We start from the raw sequence: 14,145 nt of genomic DNA, 5'->3' as shown, positions 1-14,145 counted from the left end.
ACTACATAGCGCAAAGCCTGAGTGGATCGCACGATCGCACTCCCGAACAATTGTTGAACACCAACATTTATACCCCTTCTTAGATGCTGACACAACATTTGGCAACTTCGAACCCACAGGTTGTTGTTTGGTCTTATCTTCGCAAGTCAGCACTATTGCTGCCAAAGGTACGAACTTTTCACCGTATAGCACAAGTTCAGAGGTTTACACAAAGTTCAGGGGTTTATACAGTGATCACAGGTCACACATCGTTCATGGGTTACATATCGTTCACTCGTTTTCTCTCATACTCCCACCTCCGATGACGTCTTTATCTCTGCAGCTGCAAGGCTAAGCATGCTTTTTTCAAACAGGCTTCACCCATCCACAGTGAGACACAAAGCGACAGAGAGACATAGGGATACAGAGCGCATGTAGGGGGAATTCTGGTAGAATAGCTTCAGTATGTTAATAGGATTAGTTAAACTTGTTATTTAAAAATGTTATAAAAGTATGTTAGCTAGGAATAACTTTAGTGTATTACTTGAATATGATTGAGGTTATATGAATACATGCTTTACAGTTTCAAACTCGTTCTCTCATCATAATGTCTACAAACCATAGTGATAATATAGTGATTCTGTGCAAACTCCTGTTTTTTAAAAGTTAAATGTTGGCAGGTATGATATGAAGAGAGAACTCAGTGTTACAGTAAGATAGTCCAGAAAGGTGCGGAGGAATGTGAAGAAAAACACAAGCAGAGATAAAGAAACGGGGTTGGAAAAATGACCACAGTGGAAAAATAATTTTAAAAGAATTGTTAATTAAAATTATGGAAGTTTAGAAAAAATGTAAAAATTTAATTATTGACATGTCCAATATGGTGATTTAAAAAAAAAAGGTCTTGTGTGCACGTGGGACTTTAGGGGCTCTGTAGATACAGGCTTGGTGGAGATTAGGCAGACATCTGGGGATGTGACAGCCCCTCTGTTTGTGTTGTGTGCATTTATGAGAGTTCAGTTCAGTTAATTTCTCCATTGTAAGAAAATATTATGTAAAAACAAATCTGCTTGGTGCATTTTAGTGCAATGTTTACACTAACCTGGAATTCATTTTGAGTGCCATGTATATTGAATAAAATGACCTCATTCACAAAGAGTATGCTAATGCTAGCATACCAATTTAAGTCATAGAAATGAGGTAGCTAGCACGGCTAAGTTGTGATTTATTACTGTTGGTGAAAGGCACAGAAGGAGAGAAATATAAGTTGACCTCTAAAGTGTATTGTCTAACACATCTTATTAACATAGTCACTAAACCGCAGACCTCGCTATTAAAATGTATTAGATATTTCCCCGAATAAACATATGACTACACAGAAGAAAGCAGTGTATGCTAATCATGATATATGTTGTTGCTAGCCTGTGAGGTTAAAGCCACCACAGTTATCTGGGAGTTAAATAACGAATAAGTAAATAAATACAGCATGTCTGTCCTAAGTGCATCTGCTGAATTCATAAAATATCAGAGCAAGATCAGTTGTATTCAAAGTGATCTCTGTGGAGGATTTTTTTGCATGCAAATTATGTAATTTTCTACAAACATAAGGTTGCGAAACATGCACAGTCCAGATGTGTCTTTCTTAGAATATGTACCCTATGTTTGCCCAATTCCCAGATAGACAAACAGACAAACAACAACTAGTTTCTAGCCAACTAGCCATGTCAAAGTTAACCTCTGTTGGTAATACTTGGCAGTGCGGCATCAACTTCAACATACACTGTTCCTCTCCACTAACCAGAGACCACACAGAAGTCTTTAGATTGCAGAGCGCCACAGCTCACCTCCGCAGACCCCTGCACCTCTGATGGGATCTCAACGCCACAGAACACAATTTAACTGAAGGGAAAAAAAAAAACGACAAATGGAGAGGCAAAGGCACAGAGCTAGTCTTTTTTTTGTACTGCTCAGGGCTCGCAGCTCAGTCGATGTGGCTTCTTTGCTCTGGTGCTCCCCAGACAATCGCACCTCAGTGCTGCCATGGCCTCTGTCCTCTCTCTCTCTTCTCTGTCCAGTGCAAGTCCCCGGCAGGTGATGTAGCGAAGGCCGAGATCTGTGGAAAAGTCTCCCTCTTAAGCAGGAGAGTTTGACGGATTAATGCCTTGTCTTGATGTGTGACATGGTATATCTGAGAAGAAACCTGCCAGTGCTGGGAAAGGTGTTGGCTTAGTTATTTGATACCATGAAACCATGAATGTAAAATGAACGGATGCGCTATGTCTTTCCCAAGGGATTTGCGTTAGAGATTCACATATTCATGTTATCCATGTTGCTCATGTGCTCTGGTGTTTTTGTGGGATAAAGGAAATCGTGATGGGAATCTCCTTAACACAATCTGATTTTTCTTTTTGAAAATTGTAGAGAAGGACATTTCCTTCAATCAGTTGATAATCCTTATACTTTGAATTATGCACCTCGGGACCTCTCTTTTCTGTCTTTGCGAGATGGGTTGCCGTGATCTTAGTACACCTGATGTGATATTGATATTAGAGACAGGTTTCACATGCTCTGTTCATAAGAGCAATTTCCTTTTATATCCCCCCAACTTATTGAACTAGATAAAATTAAATATTTACCTAGCCTTGACTGACTCCACAGACATCTCCGTTCAGCATGGAAATGTTAACTGAGTAGTCATGTCAGGTTCAAGCCTGAAGACGGATCCGGATCACTTTTGTTGGTCTCATCCAGATCAAAGTAATTCTCAGTTTCCCTCCTCTCAGTTCCCATCTTTGATGTAAAAACTCTAAATCAAGAACTTACCCCAACCCATGACCTCACCCCCCCCCCCCCTCTCCTCTCTCTCACACTCGCTCAGTAAGATTCTACATCTTTTTTAATTCTTAAACCCCATCACATTAGCATGTATTGTATTCACATAGATGTACCCACCCCTCCCTCTTCTTAGCCAACAGTGGTTTCATGTTAGAATCATGATATATTAACATGCCAGGACACCCTGCTGTGATGTGGCTTTACAACGACTACAGCATACGTTACACCCTGTAAAGTTACAGCATGCTCTGATACCCGGAGACCATCACTCATACCCTCACCAATAGACTTCCAGAATGGTGTTTGTGATTTGACATCCATGGTTCATGTGGGGACAGGGGCCTTGCTAATCTACATTAGACCCTGGTTGATTAAACTGAACCTTTAAAAGCTTTGTGTATAAATCAATGAAAAGCCTTTGAGACGTCTCTCCTCTTCTGCGAGCATCAGCAGAGGCCTCAGGTAAACACAGCAGAAGTCATCTGTGGTTAGAAGTCAAGATGGTATCTTTTAAAAGGTACCACACACACACATAGGCATCTAATGTAACAAGTCATTTAATTTAAAGGGGGATTCAACAATTCTAAGCTAATACCATTTTTGCCACATTCAGTGAATACATTGTCCCAATCTGCTAGCTGTCCATTCTGTGTTTTTGCTCTAAAAGAGAAATGAGAATGGGGAAACAAACACAGCATTGCACCCACAAACAAGTAACTAATTCCAGCCAAACAACATTGGCATTACTGATGGTGTACAGGGCAGCAAGGAGTGAGAGAATGCTAAACTATCTGATTGTGAAGTGCACTGAAGGGAGAGGTGTACTTGTTCGGCTGTTCGATAGATAGATAGATAGATAGATAGATACTTTATTGATCCCCAAGGGGAAATTCAAGGTCTCAGTAACATACAGATATCACACACAACATGCACTAACAGCAGAAAAAGTAATAAAAGTATATAATATAAAAAACACATAATAATATAATATAATAATAATAACAATATAATGTTGAGTTTCAAATATCAACAATATTTCTCCAGTATTGCTAAGTATTGCTGGACTATAACTTAGCCGTTGACAATCCCACTGTATCACAAATATACATGGCAAAGCACATCAGCGGCACTGTAAGCGCAGTACTTATGCTTTACCTGCCCAGGATGGATGGAGTACCGTACCACGGGGCAGCAGTGGCTAACACTATGCTGATGCAGGTGACGGGCACGCTGCCAGTGCAGGCCTGACCCGAACGCTGTATCTGTTTCAGGAGGAACTGCGTCCCTGTGACCTACCTGGAGGCACTGCAAACACGACCCTCTTCTTGGGAAATTGTGGGAATATTTTTTTCTTTCTTTCTTCTTTTCTTCTTTTCCTCAGATAATTTGTTTGCGGAGGAGGAGGAGGAGGAGGAAACACAAGCAAGCCAGAAGAGTCATGGGGGAGAAGAGCACGCACAAGCACACCAGCCACACCAGAGAACGCATTACAGAGTTCTGCCAGGGAGAAGATGCATATTGCAGAGCATGATCAATACCTAATTTGTATCTACAATAGTCATAATTTCCTCACTGTGTGAAACCCATGTTTGGTACTATTCAAAACAAATATGCTAAATTATTTCATTCAGTGAAGTTATTATGTTTACTGTAAGTGTTGATTACAAAAATGGGGATATAGATTGAGATCATTTATTTGTGGCCAATAGAACCAATACGGGTTGAGGGTCTTGAAATTGTAATCAGTGCCAGGGCTCTGGAGCATTTTTGTCTTACAGTCTGGCCCCTGTACAGAACATTATAGAGATATGGACATATAAGATCCAGCATCTAATCCACTGGCGTCTCGGACCAGCCTGCTTTCACATTCATTTGCAATGCTCTGTGGGCTACCTGTCCGTTGCTGTTCCCTGCGGTCAACATCAAACGAAGTGTCCACAGAGCCGAGTAAGGACGGCCAAGCTGTGAATCTCACCTTCTCCGCCGTGGTGTCACCTCCACCGTACCATTACCAGCATCCCAAAGGGTCACAGTGGGCAGTATAACAGGATCCCTGCTCTTTGCTTCGCTCTCCATATGGTCAGGGTCAAGAGCAGCTTCACTGGGCTTGTCACTTCAGCGTGTGTCATGTTTTCAATTTCCAATATAACACCAGCAGTACAGTGTGTTACTAAGTGATATCCATAGCATAGATATCCAAACGTTCTTGTCATATTGTAGGTGTTGTGTTTAGCTACAGATTCCAAAAGTAGTTAGTGTCACAGTCACATCCTGAAGGCCGATACACGTTGGTGTTTCAATAATTCAGCCCTCAAAAATAATAAAGGCTTTTGCATCCTACTGAGTGCCTGGACCTGGATTTTCTTCCAATTCTCTTTTGATGAACATTTAACCCTTCCAAGAGCACCTGAGGATTCAAGGGATACCAGCAGTGCTTATATGACGTTACTGACATACCTATGCCTCTAGCCTAGTCACAAGTTCTACCAACTCAGGGCTCGGGGAGTAGGAATTAAATTAAAATATTTTAATAAATAAAAAAATATTTTAATAAATAGAAAATATTTTAATATTCTAGAAACAAAACACAAGTCGTTGGCATAGGCTTGGTCCTGGGTTCTGATCTTTGAATGTCTAGACTCATGCAGAACCTGCCTTATATTTAACTAGCAGAACCTGCCTTATTAGCTAGCAGAACCTGCCTTATATTAGCTAGCAGGGGCAGAGCCTACCCCCTGAACAGATGAACAGGGCCACGACTGGTGGTGGTGTGGAGGGAGGGGACATCGAAACCGGTTTGAAGCATCAGAACTAGGGTTGCCAACTTCCTCAACCCCAAATAAGGGACACTTCACTTCAAATGAGACCCCCCCCCCCCCCCAAATAAAAAAATAAATAAAAAATAAAAATTACATATATGAAATTCAAATGGTAATAATGACAAAGAATTTTTGTTTTTATTTTATACGTTTCTTAAAGATACTACCGATTTGATGCTGTTTAACTCATTTACAAATGGTTGCATTGCATTGTCTACATGGTATTTATAATATTTTGCCAGCTCCATTCAATTATAGCCTATGGCTATTCCACAAACTCTAACATTGTTTTGTGCCACATTTAGGCCTATAGCACAATGATAAGTACATTAAGTTGGTATAAACAACCTTCATTCCTGTGCAAATAGAAGCATGTAATGATGCTAGCTAGATATTTTCTGTTTGCATTTAAAAGTGAATTATGAACCTGGTAGCCACCTAGCTATCTGAGTGGAAAGTGTTTTAATTGACAATTGGCCTATCATGTGCTCATGTAAATGCTTAGTTTAAGGGAAACGGAATATTTAAGACTTCAAGACTCACCAATTCCATTACACAAAGGCAAAGACCACTCTTCATATTCTATCACAGTCCAAATCACAGTGTGTGCAGCTTATGTCAAATATGTTTATGTTAGAGTATAATGGAGACTGAGAGGACCCAACAAGTATCATCCTTATGTAAGATGATGTTGCTGCATTTTGACATTGTAATCGTTATCTAAGAAGAGTGAAAAGCAGTTTGCCGTAAAGCTTCTCTGGCTAAATTGTGGTGCCCCTTCTGTCCCTAGTCCCTTGGTGCCCAATGTACTGTACTCAATCTGTACTCAATTTTTTTTTTTTTATTCTAGTGCCTTTCCAAACAGAGGTTGCATTTACAGTAGGATTCCCAAAATAAATTGCTTTTCTGTGTTAGATATCAGGTGCTATTTTGAAGGGGTGGCACAGATGTAGATTTAAAAAAAAAAATAATAAAAAAATTTCAAACACACTTATGGTCCTCTGAAATGTCTAATGGCTCCCCTCTCAATCTGGAAGTTTATTATTTATGCAGCATGCACAAAGGGAGAGCGACGAGAGAGAGGAGTTTCTGCATGTGAGACGCTTAATAAGCATTAAGAGATTAACGAAACAGAGTGGAGACTTTGTGTGGAAGTGGCCTTCACAGGGCATTGATTATACAGAGGAATTAAGTTGGATTTTATGAACAGGATTTACACACCCTCAGCCCCACCTCCAAAATATCCCCCCCCCCTCACCCACCCCTGCCCAAATTCCTCTTCAGCACAACAGGCATCAACTCAACCCCCCCCAACCCACAAGGCACACACACACACACACACACACACACACACACAAAGCATCTCTGCATTCTCTCACATGCCCACCAGCAGGACCGTCTTGGGGTATTTGATGTGTCATTTGCATTTGGTGTGCAGACAAAAGCGCATTGTATCTCAGAAGTGTAATAAAACGCTTCGCGCTGTAGCTCACTTTCTCTTTCCATATTCCTCTATCTCCTTTTCTCTCTTTCTCTCTTGCGTTCTCTCTCTCTCTGTCTCTCTCTTATTCCCCAGCATTAGGGTGTGGATGTCTTCTCTGCAATCTTCCCCACTCAGTGTGCAGCTTGGGCCTGGGTGGCAAGCTGTTTGTCATCGTGAGAACTTCATTTAATGGGGTGACATGGATCGCTGTGCGTTTGAGTGAGAAATAACCATAATTTGCATTAATTACTGACACACACACGCACACACACAAAGAAAAAAAGCGATACTGCTTCGAGATGATCGCTTTGTCAGGCTCTCCCATGACTGACTCGACTGTCAGAACCTTGCCTCATCACGTCGTTTGCCAATTAACAGTGTCGGCACTAGCTGCGTCCATAATGAACTGCAAATCTCACTGCCGTTGTCACTCGACGACGCCTGTGCCACATTGGGGGCCAAGCCTGACTCATTTCTCCACATGGATTAGCCGGTAAGTGACCCTTTGTGAGGCTCCATCCCTCTAACAACATAATGAAGGAAGTGGGTGATATAAGACTCGCTAAGCGCCGACGATTCATCTTTTCATCCCGCTTGTGGATCGTCGTCGAACGTGGACGTGGAGATGGGGGGGGGGGGGTCAAGGGAGGTGATCGAATCAAGGCTGTTTGTCACACCTGACATGTCTGACGCGTAGCGTCTCTCGGAGTGGCCCCCACAGGTCAAGCAAGGGTGGCCTCAGGCCCGTCGCTAGAAGGCAAGCAAACCAAGCAATTGCTTGGGGCCCCGAGCTGGCCAGGGAACCCAAGACAACGACTGGTTAAGAATAAAATGCAACGACAAACTTTGCTAGTCAATGCAGTAAAGTGCAACGACACTGTTACCGGCAATACCGGGATCCCCCTCAAGGGGGCCCCTCTCAGTAGTCGCTGACAGCAGCCAGCCAGCCAGGTTCGTGGTCTCTGCTGCTGGGAAAATATAAAACCTCGGCAGTCATAATGAAGCGGAGTTATGCGTCTGGAAGCCAGAAAAGAAAGAAGAGAAAGGAAGAGGATGACAAGAAAAAAACAAGATAGTGGTAAGTGATAAATTACACTGGATAAAATAGCTCTACTTGTCTTGTACAAATGGTGTAGGCTATTGTCGCAGCAGGAAGGCTAGCCCAGCAAAAAATGTTTATGTTAACTACCTGCCTGACGGCCCATGCTGCTTGTAACAAACTAGTTCTAGAACAGTTAGCGCAACTTTTTTTTCTCGAACGGAGAGAATATGGTTACATACTGTAATATGTTTATTAACGGGATAAGGAATTCCTTAAGACGCAGATCTGTTCCAGAATCACTGTTTATCGTATTTAATGACATAACATAGCTTTGTAATAGGTTTTGATGAAAGTGGCATAGCTTCTCTGCTATAGCCTACTAATTATTCGACCGTGATAATCTATTTACCAAATGGAGGTTAGGAAAACCACACGATAAATTCATTGTATAAAATAAATCATAAATGTGTGCATCAAAGCAGACTGGAACATTCATGTCTAGCAGTATTCATGCACGCCAGCTGTTTACTGTCTTTAAAGCACCAGGTGCGTCTGTCTAATTCTCAAACAGCAGAATGCTTAAATGCTATGTTAAGCTATAAGTAGGCCTAGGTCAATGTATAACATTAGCTTGGGATGTTTTTACAGTAAGCATTGGTAGTTGTGAAAGCAGCTGCATCCCTTCTAAATATCAAAATATGGAAATACTAACATCTAACTAACTAACAAGATTTTTTATAATTATTTCTCGTAACCTGTACATTCACATCGAGTACAAATATGAATGCAAATTAACACGAAGGGATTTACTAGACCAATTTAGATTTGGAACTATTTTCGGGCATAGCACCGGCAAAGCACCGCTGCCAGGCGCAAAGACATCACACAGCATCTGTAAACCCTCAACTTCCGGCAATACACCAGCGTGACTACCAAGTTCTCTGCTACTAGGCTGACACTGACAGGTGGGCTTTCTCTAAGAGTTCTAATGGCGATGAATATGGAAGATTACACGATAGATGAATTTCTCTCACTGAGCTGAGCTGTTAATGACCTTTTCCAATATGCTAACAGTGAAATGGTCAAACGTACTTCATAGGTAATTTCAGATTTTTTTTTCAATTATTTTCCCAGGTACACCATCAACTTCATCCTCCATTCATGAGGAAGAAGCTGACATTGGATTTTATGGTACGGTGGTGTTTTGGCAAATGTTCAAATGTTATATATATGCAACAGCAGTATTTGCACTGTCAACATTTTTTATTTATATAAAGTGTGGATGAACTTAAACTGTATGGCTATGCTGTGGTTCCTGTAGGCTTTGTGTGCGGTGGGGGGGGGGGGGGGGGGGGGATCATTTTGCTTGGGGCCCCCAAATTCCTTGAAACGGCCCTGGGTGGCCTGCCCCCTGTAAAACATCCCGATGGAAACGTATCAACAGGGCTAATGGCAGGAGAGTCGAGGAATCCACGCTTGTTGGCATAAAGGAACCATAAAGCGCAATACTGGCTCGGTCGAGTTGGGTGGTGTGAGCACTACATGTTTTTTACAAGACACGCAGTATAAACTGAGAGGCCATTTACAGCCTGGGCTGATGCATAGGACTTCAGTCTTCTCATTGATTTATGTGCCACATGTAGAGATTTGAAACTTTCATTAGAAGGTGAACCTTGCAGAGATAGAGAATTCTTTAAAAGGGAAAAAAGGGAAGGGTTGTTTTATTTTATTTTATTTATTTTTTTTGGTCTGTGATTAGAGGTGTACTCAGATTAACATGGGTGATCTAATCGAGTCTAAAGTTGAGTTTGATATAAATCCCTGCTGTGTGAATTGGCTCATCAAGGTAAGAAAATTGATTTGTGATTTATGTGTAACCCAGGGAACCTCCTGTGCACATTTCGCATTGGTAATTAAAACAGAGAGCCGACAGACTGTGGGGAAATTGCGAAAGCATAACTCTGAGCATTCATTTTTCAGTGCAAATGTAATTTTTTTTGAAGTCGATGACTCTACCGCAAAAAAGAAATTCTTGTGGAAAAGCTGCGGAAAACTCATTACCCTCATCAGAATTATGAATGTGATTATAGTAAAGCTTCAGTCCCACAACATCTGCTAGTTGCTTTTTTTAATCTCACTTTTTCATCTTTCTCAGAGAGGTAGACGAGACGAGAAAAGTGTGTGCCAGGAAAACAAGGCGGGGGGGGGGGGGGGGGTGGCTCAAGCAAATTGTCATCAATATGTATTGAGGATAATATGGAGTTAGATTTGTTTTGTAGATAGGCTGCCTCAGAGGATATAGAGAAATGAAATGGAACAGATTTTGCTTTTAGAGACCATGAGTTGAACTACCTTCTGTTTTATTCATTAGTGGTAAAATTAATGGCTGTTGGGACTAGAGGATGCTATAACTCTCACTGCAGTGAAGGGACAGAGCAGTGGCAGCTTCAGCACCATGGACAGTGACTGATCATCGGGTTCTGTCAAAGCAGTCTCTGCACATGTAAAATGTTGGAAACACTGAGCACTTGACCCCGTGGAAGGAAAACTGTCAAGACATTAACTGGCACTGTATAATTAATGCCTTCTGATCAATGTGTGTGTGTGTGTGTGTACGTGTGTGTGTGCATGTGTGTGTGTGTGTGTTTATACCAACGCCTAACGGGAGCGATTGGAAATGTGAGTGTGTATGTACTGGATGAAAAAAATTATCGGCTGAAACCCCAATCAGGTGAAATGAGCTCATACATGCCATTGGACAATTTTGAAAACCACACTTACCACAACACAAATGCCTTTGAAAAACCATAAAGTAAAGCTCAATATGACTGCACATGAATGAATAAAAATGTTTAGAATAAATACGTATTCTTCCTATCACAGCTGCTGATACCGATCCTCACCAGGAGTTGACCATAAAGCAGATCTGGCCTCTACTGCTCAGCGTTACTTCATTGTTGACTGCACATGAATGAATAAAAATGTTTAGCATTAATACGTATTCTTCCTACCACAGCTGAAGCAGTAGAGGCTGGATCTGCTTTAAAGATGAACTGAACTGAAAGAATCAACATTGATAATGTGTTGATTATGACAATTAAAAATAAATGACACTAAAAAAAATAATTAAAAAAATCAATACGTAGCCTTTTTTAAGCAACACCAAAATTGCTTTTGTTAGTATTAGAACGCTGCCAGTTTCAATGACGTCACTGGCATGGTAGGACCTGAGAAGTTCTATAGGCAACAGCTGCAGCATATTCTGTATACACGAAAATGTGTAATTTTAATGGCATGGGTTACAAATTTGAGCCTGTGAGGGACAGGCCTGTAGTGTCTTGACTACCACTAGATGGGTTTCAGGCTCCAGCTCAACCTTCAGTAGGATCATTTGGGTGAAAATGACTGTGTGGGCGCTGCTGGAGCATGGACACTGGAATCTATCTGTTGCAAAGCAGTGGCGAAACGTAGGGGAAATGTTCAAAGAAGCCAAAGTGACGGGAAAAATATGTTTATTTATGTATGTGTTTATTTCGGGGTGTATACATTTTGTGCAATGTACAACATAGATACATTTTGTGCGGCACAACATAGGCTACTGTAGACCTAGCCTACAGGTCATGTAGAAAACTGGACGAGGGGCGCTTGAGACAGCAACACGCACGCTGTCTCTCTGTCTCCCTCCATCCCTCACACACACACACACATTGCCTACTGTACATCCTCCACACAACTGCATACTCACTCACCACCACTACATTAGGCCTATGCGAAGGCTACGGTGCATATACAAATAAGCTATACACGCATTGTCACGTCAATGTAGGCTAACGCAGTATGGACTACTGGCACTCGTAACAGCAACTCACACGGGCTCTCTCTCTCCCTCCCTTGAAACTGTTAAAAACTTCCTTACCCCAAGTTGACCCCAGATACACGGAGGATACACGAGTTTGACGTTTATTTTAGGCTAACATTAGTGGAGAGTTTGCAGATTTTTACCTTGTGGATGTTGATTTTGCACGAGTCTCTTGGATAGCAGCACTGCGAGTTAAACTCCCTCGCATCAACAATCTGCCCTGAGACGGTGAACAACTGGCTTCAGGGTGAGTAGAAAGGGACACTGGATTCTGTTTACAGACCCGCTGTGGTTTAGTTACCAGCTAGTAAAAGCATTATTATCGATCTGTGATATCGTCGGAGTCATGGTTTATACTCTCTATGGTCGGAGTGCTAGCTTGTGGAGTTTGCCATAAGTGTGTTTCCAAGGTGTTAGCTGCTAGCCCTTTCCTAGGTTGGATCGTATGGTAGCTTATCTAACACTGGACCTCATCTGAGGCTACTTCGATATATTATTCCAAAGGGGACAGATAGGCTACTGCACTTAAAACTTTAAACGATTGAACGAACCTTCCCAGACTTTGTAATTGCGACCAGTGACTGCATTGGGTGAACGAAGCCGAAGTTGAAACTTAGGCTCCATGGCACATAGACTGTGGGCTCGCCCTTCTATGAATTGAAAGAGACTACAAGCTGCTCCACCGAGTTTGCAATAAAGTAAGCGAGAAAAGGGTTTTTTAAGTCAGGATATGGCAAGTCAATGGCATTTATTCGTCCAAAGTTACAGACCAGTTTCCATAGTGCACATCTTATCAATAGTTTGAATGTCGTGTGTGTTTCTGCTCATTGACAAAATTGCGTTCAGTATGATTCATGCCAAATTAATTTTCCCTGTTAAAGTGTTCACCTTTGTTTCACTAGTTTGGTTTCATTTTGTATGAGATTTTGTGATGTAGGCTAGCCTATGATAAATGGCTTATGGCCAATATGTAACTCAGCTAGGCCTAATGTTAGTTTCCTCAGCCATGTCAACTAGCCTCAGACTCATTATCTGCTATGGCTGCTAGTGCTAGTGCAGAGTAGCTTACCATGCCAGTGACGTAGCCAATTGTTGAAATCCAACATGGCGGCGCCCGTGTAACAACAACACCACTTTCAACGTACAATTTATCCCTTTTAATAAATTCAGCCATTTTAATCATTGTACCACTGAGAAGAAATAAAATACATCTGTTATATCACCTTTACTTCAAATTCCAGTTCAGTTCATCTTTAAGGTCAATAGGACTTTATAGGACAATAAAGACTCTATACTATAAGGTCAACTCCTGGTGAGGACCAATATCAGCAGCTGTGTCTCTACCCTCCAATTCCATCAAAATGCCCCCATGCCCTCAAATGAGTCCGAGTGAAAGCCTATTACCTCCCAGATGGAGGGACTTTTGGCAGAGAAGCCAAAAAAAAGGGATAGAGAAGAGTGGAAGAAAAGATTGCTCTCATTTGATGCATCTGAATTGCACTCCTCTCCTCTCCTCTTCATCATCCGTCAGATGGTCACTTCTCCCCGATGATGTCCTTTCCTATGCAAAAGCTGTTTCTCTGCTGTTTCCAAGGCTCCATGTTCCTCTCCCTCCCGCACGCCCGCCCGCCCGCCCGCCCAGCTCAAGTTGAAATGTAAGGAGCCAATCTCGGGACTGACACATTGTTTTCATAGGTGAGCGCTCTCTCAATGAGGAAAGTAATCTGTTTGGCCCTATGTAGTAATCTGTAGGGTCCCATCAGATGTGAGATATTGTGACAAAAGTATCTCTGAAAGGGTAAACTTGACCCTGTTATTCCTGCTTTCTTTTGGAAACTCCTGGAGAGTTGTTTCTTAAGCATAGTATATGTATATAAAGGTGTATAACTGACTTGAGCTGACAGATTTTTTTATTTTTAATTCTTTTACCTTACATTTCACCACAAAGTTTAGAAATATTAAGTCTCCCATATACTGCAGACCAATTCTGTTAACAAAGACACAAAGGTTAACAAAGACACTCTGACATGTTAAAATAAGGGTTGGCACTGGACTTCAGCACCGCGGTGCTGAAAATGGCAAATTATCTGTAGTGGGTCAGCCTGAAATGAAAATGACTGCTTCGCAA

The 14,145-nt window shown here is 41.7% G+C and overlaps 1 long non-coding RNA gene across 1 annotated transcript in view; it reads left to right on the top strand.

Annotated features, from left to right (window-relative positions):
* Nucleotides 1–531: 531 nt before the first annotated feature.
* Nucleotides 532–14,145, top strand: part of LOC121699950 — a 14,245-nt gene continuing 631 nt past the window's right edge. The window contains exons 1-2 of the long non-coding RNA XR_006027087.1: nucleotides 532–613; nucleotides 8,347–8,350. This is a non-coding gene — a long non-coding RNA (uncharacterized LOC121699950). The remainder of the gene's footprint in view (nucleotides 614–8,346; nucleotides 8,351–14,145) is intronic.

This window comes from Alosa sapidissima, chromosome 2 (genome assembly GCF_018492685.1).
Source record: "Alosa sapidissima isolate fAloSap1 chromosome 2, fAloSap1.pri, whole genome shotgun sequence".
NCBI lineage: Eukaryota > Metazoa > Chordata > Actinopteri > Clupeiformes > Clupeidae > Alosa > Alosa sapidissima.
Note: the sequence above shows the minus strand (reverse complement) of the source record. Positions and strands in the feature narration are given on the sequence as shown.